Raw genomic sequence first — 6,000 nt, forward strand, 5'->3', positions numbered from 1 at the left:
AAAATCATGTATTACGTTTTCATCACCATAATAAATAGGCTATGTCAATCTCCACAAACAGAAAATAGATCCCTCCCTACCTTGTAGGCTTACCCAGTATCGTAGGCTTACCCAGTATCGTAGGCTTACCCAGTATCGAAGGCTTGGCTTGACAATCTTCGAATGTCATTAAACATTTGGGTGTTTTGTAATAGATGTCTCTTTCTATTCATCCATTGGCCACTGCACAGTTAGGATTGATAGATTTTTTTGTCAGTAAAAAAGAAAACAAGTGCTCAATGAAGTCGGGGACTTACTCCCATTGTGTCCTTAATTTTTACATAAATACGTATACAATTACATAGATACAGAGATAGAGACAAAACAATGCTCAACCTCCAGATGAGGATGAGGGGGGAGTTTGACTACAATTCTTAGAGGTTTGTTTGGCTTGTAGCTTGTTCTTTAGATGTTTGGGGCTGCTGGTGAACTATGATGTGCAGGCATAATCAAAGTAACACTGGACTAGCCCACTTGCCAGAGACCTTAGGGTGTCTATAGCAAGGTTCCCATCCAGTTGGCGACAGAGTTTCATGTGAATATTCTAAAATCTTCATAACATTTCTGAGTTTCCTTCAGGAAGAATTGGCGCTGGAAAACATGACAGGGAACATTTTAATTTACCGAACAATCGAGAAATTTTATGGACATCCATATCCATTCAGATCCAACGCAACGCAGCCAGCACCATCAATAAATGAGGGATGTTAGCTAAATGAGCCACATTAACATATCATTAAAAACAGCCTATAACACATTACAAAAACACAATTTCTTGTGTTTCAATGTGTAGCATTTGCAAAACTTTATAGTCTATTTGTTATGAGGAGTGGGGGGGGGGGGGGGGGGGGGCTACTTTCCTTAAACAATAATTGTCCACCTCACGGTTCATTGTCAGAGATTTGAGCACTAAATGTATCAGGGCATTACATTCAAAGGCTTAGATGTCTACTGTATGATATTCATATTACTTTTATTTACAAAAGTATGTGGACACCCATTCAAATTAGTGGATTTGGCTATTTCAGGCACCCCCGTTGCTGACAGGTGTATAATATTGAGCACAGAGCCATGCAATCTCCATAGACAAACATTGGCAGGAGAATGGCCATATTGAAGAGCTCAGTGACTTTCAACGTGGCACCGTCATAGGATGCCACCTTTCCAACAAGTCAGTTAGTCTAATTTTTGCCCTGCTAGAGCTGACCCGGTCAACTATAAGTGTTGTTATTGTGAAGTGGAAACATCTAGGAGAAACAATGGTTCAATGAACCATAAACAATTAATGAACACCTGTGGAACGGTCATTAAGACACTAACAGCTTACAGACGGTAGGCAATTAAGGTCACAGTTATAAAAACTTAGGACACTAAAGAGGCCTTTCTACTGACTGAAAAACACCAAAAGAAAGATGCCCAGGGTCCCTGTTCATCCGTGTGAACGTGCCTTAGGCATGCTTCAAGGAGGCATAAGGACTGCAGATGTGGCCAGGGCAATAAATTGCAATGTCCCTACTGTGAGATGCCTAAGATAGTGCTACAGGGAGACAGTATGGACAGCTGATCATCCTCGCAGTGGCAGACCACATGTAACAACACCTGCACAGGATCGGTACATCCAAACATCACACCTGCGGGACAGGTACAGGATGGAAACACCAACTGCCCGAGTTACACCAGGAATGCACAATCCCTCCATCTGTGCTCAGACTGTTCTCAATTAGCCAAGAGAGGCTGAACTGAGGGCTTGTAGGCCTGTTATAAGTCAGGTCCTCACCAGACATCACCGGCAACAACGTCGCCTATGGGCACAAACCCACCGTCGCTGAACCAGACAGGACTGGAAAAAAGTGCTCTTCACTGACGAGTCGCGGTTTTGTCTCACCAGGAGTGATGGTCAGATCCGCGTTTATCGTTGATGGAATGAGCGTTACACCGAGGCCTGCACTCTTGAGTGGGATCGATTTGGAGGTGGAGGGTCCGTCATGGTCTGGGGAGCTGTGTCACAGCACCATCGGACTGAGCTTGTTGTCATTGCAGGCAATCTCAACACTGTGCGTTACAGGGAAGACATCCTCCTCCCTCATGTGGTACCCTTCCTGCAGACTCATCCTGACATGACCCTCGAGCATGACAATGCCGCCAGCCATACTGCTCTTCTGTGCATGAGTTCCTGCAAGACAGGAACGTCAGTGTTCTGCAATGGCCAGCGGAGCCCGGATCTCAATCTCATTGAGCACGTCTGGGACCTGTTGCATCGGAGAGTGAGGGCTAGAGCCATTCCCTCCAGAAATGTCCGGGAACTTGCAGGTGCCTTGGAGGAAGAGTGGGGTAACATCTCACAGAAAGAACTGGCAAATCTGGTGCAATCCATGAGGAGGAGATGCACTGCAGTACTTAATGCAGCTGGTGGCCACACCAGATACTGACTGTTACTTTTGATTTTGACCCCCCCTTTTTTCAGGGGGACATTATTCAATTTCTGTTAGACACATGTCTGTGGAACTTGTTCAGTTGTTGAATCTTGTTATGTTCGTACAAATATTTACAAATGCTAAGTTTGCTGAAAATAAACGCAGTTGACAATGAGAGACGTTTCTTTTTTTGATGAGTTTATATATACAGTGGGGCAAAAAAGTATTTAGTCAGCCACCAATTGTGCAAGTTCTCCCACTTAAAAAGATGAGAGAGGCCTGTAATTTTCATCATAGATACACTTCAACTATGACAGACAAAATGAGAAATAAAAATCCAGAAAAACACATTGTAGGATTTTTAATGAATTTATTTGCAAATTATGGTGGAAAATAAGTATTTGGTCACCTACAAACAAGCAAGATTTCTGGCTCTCACATTCCTGTAACTTCTTCTTTAAGAGGCTCCTCTGTCCTCCACTTGTTACCTGTATTAATGGCACCTGTTTGAACTTGTTATCAGTATAAAAGACACCTGTCCACAACCTCAAACAGTCACACTCCAAACTCCACTATGGCCAAGACCAAAGAGCTGTCAAAGGACACCATAAACAAAATTGTAGACCTGCACCAGGCTGGGAAGACTGAATGTGCAATAGGTAAGCAGCTTGGTTTGAAGAAATCAACTGTGGGAACAATTATTAGGAAATGGAAGACATACAAGACCACTGATAATCTCCCTCGATCTGGGGCTCCACGCAAGATCCGGCCCTGTGGGGTCAAAATGATCACAAGAACGGTGAGCAAAAATCGCAGAACCACACGGGGGGACCTAGTGAATGACCTGCAGAGAGCTAGGACCAAAGTAACAAAGCCTACCATCAGTAACACACTACACCGCCAGGGACTCAAATCCTGCAGTGCCAGACGTGTCCCCCTGCTTAAGCCAGTACATGTCCAGGCCCATCTGAAGTTTGCTAGAGAGCATTTGGATGATCCAGAAGAAGATTGGGAGAATGTCATATGGTCAGATGAAACCAAAATATAACTTTTTGGTAAAAACTCAACTCGTCGTGTTTGGAGGACAAAGAATGCTGAGTTGCATCCAAAGAACACCATACCTACTGTGAAGCATGGGGGTGGAAACATCATGCTTTGGGGCTGTTTTTCTGCAAAGTGACCAGGACGACTGAGTGAAAACCTCCTTCCATCAGCAAGTGCATTGAAGATGAAACGTGGCTGGGTCTTTCAGCATGACAATGATCCCAAACACACCGCCCGGGCAACAAAGGAGTGGCTTTGTAAGAAGCATTTCATGGTCCTGGAGTGGCCTAGCCAGTCTCCAGATCTCAACCCCATAGAAAATCTTTGGAGGGAGTTGAAAGTCCGTGTTGCCCAGCAACAGCCCCAAAACATTGTTGCTCTAGAGGAGACCTGCATGGAGGAATGGGCCAAAATACCAGCAACAGTGTGTGAAAACCTTGTGAAGACTTACGGAAAACATTTGACCTCTGTCATTGCCAACAAAGGGTATATAACAAAGTATTGAGATACATTTTTGTTATTGCCCAAATACTTATTTTCCACCATAATTTGCAAATAAATTCATTAAAAATCCTACAATGTGATTTTCTAGATTTTCTTTTTCTCATTTTGTCTGTCATAGTTGAAGTGTACCTATGATAAAAAATTACAGGCCTCTCTCATCTTTTTAAGTGGGAGAACTTGCACAATTGGTGGCTGACTAAATACTTTTTTGCCCACTGTATATAAGCATGAGGAGGTATGGTATATGGCCAATATACCACGGCTAAGGGCTGTTCTTAGGCACGACGCAATGCGGAGTGCGTGGATACAGCCCTTATCCGTGGTATACTGGCCATTTTACTTTTTTTTTTAAATGTAACGTTTGTTTAACTAGGCAAGTCAGTTAAGAACAAATTCTTATTTATAATGACGGCCTACTAGAAGGCAAAAGGCTTCCTGCAGGGACGGGGGCTGGGATTAAAAATAAATGAAACACAAATTTAGTACAAAACGCACATCACAAAGTGATGTATACCATAAACCCCAAGGTGCCTAATTGCTATTATAAACGGGCTGATTGGCTGATTTCTTTTGATTTTCCCATGATGTCAAGCAGAGGCACTGAGTTTGAAGGTCAGCCTTGAAATACATCCACAGGTACACCTCCAACTGACTCAAATGTTAGCCTATCAGAAGCTTCTAAAGCCATGACATCATTTTCTGGAATTTTCCAAGCTGTGTAAAGGCACAGTGAATTTATTGTATGTAAACTTCTGACCCCCTGGAATTGTGATACAGTGAATTATAAGTGGAATAATCTGTGTGTAAATAATTGTAATGACTCCAACCTAAGCGTATGTAAACTTACAACTTCAACTGAGTGTGTATATATATATATATATATATATATATAACTTTCAAAAAAGTAATCCAAGTCATTGTTTAAAGGGAAAATACGAGCAGGAGAACAAATGTATACCAGTGAAAAAACGCACTACCCTCTCCTGTGACCCCCAAATTACCCCACAACCTCCCCAAAGCAAATTAAGAGTTTGACAACCCTCCCCTATATTGGACCTCCCCACCCCCCCAGTAAATTTTAATCTGTGCTTTAGTATGATATTTTAAGTTTCGTATGATATGTATTATTTTGTGGATGTCCATCACCCATTTTGTACATGGTGTGTGATATGTTACGTATTCTAGTTAGGTGGGTAATGTTAGCTAGCTGGCTTAGGTTAAGATTAGGAGTTTGGTTAAATGGTTTTAAGGTTAGGGTTAGGGAAAGGGTTAGCTAAAATGGCTAGGGATAGGGGAAGGATTAGCTAAAAGGGTTAGGGTTAGGGGAAGGGTTAGCTAATATGCTAAGTAGTTGCAAAGTGACTAAAAAGTAGTACGTTTCAAACTCACATTCTTTGGGTTCCTAGACGTTCGCATTATAGTAGCTAAAAGTAGTATTTAGTTGAAAAGTTGCTAAAACGCTAAAGTTGTCCATGAGATTTAAACTCACAGCCTTTGGGTGAAACCCAGCCCTTAATGAATCACTAACCATCTGAATTCTTTAGCAATACAAGACCATCGCTTAATGAGAGGTCGACACGTCTGGTTAGCAGATATCACTGAATTTGTTCAGGTAATGTGTCATTCTATACACTCACCCATCCACCCCAACCAACAATTTTACTTTTATTTTTGCCTTAAGTAACTATCTGTCTTATGTACCCATACCAAACGAAACATATCATACTAATTGCAGTGTTTACGTTTACTATATTACGTCTAGTCAATGAGACCAGGCTGTTCCCCCATGTTCCTGCTACTACTCAAATAGTCACTTTCCAAAGACCTTCTACCCTCAATAAACTCCCCACTGGGCACAGTTGTCAGTTCAACGTTTAGTTTAGATTTACATTTGGTTGAGTTGACAGCTAACGTGAAGTTAGCTGATTTACCAAATGTAAATAAAAATAATTATTAAAACAAAGTGGATAGCAGAGAACATGCCTATGTTTACCCTCGT

This window comes from Oncorhynchus mykiss, chromosome 10, assembly GCF_057628025.1.
Source record: "Oncorhynchus mykiss isolate SJ-2025 chromosome 10, ASM5762802v1, whole genome shotgun sequence".
In the NCBI taxonomy this organism is placed as follows: domain Eukaryota; kingdom Metazoa; phylum Chordata; class Actinopteri; order Salmoniformes; family Salmonidae; genus Oncorhynchus; species Oncorhynchus mykiss.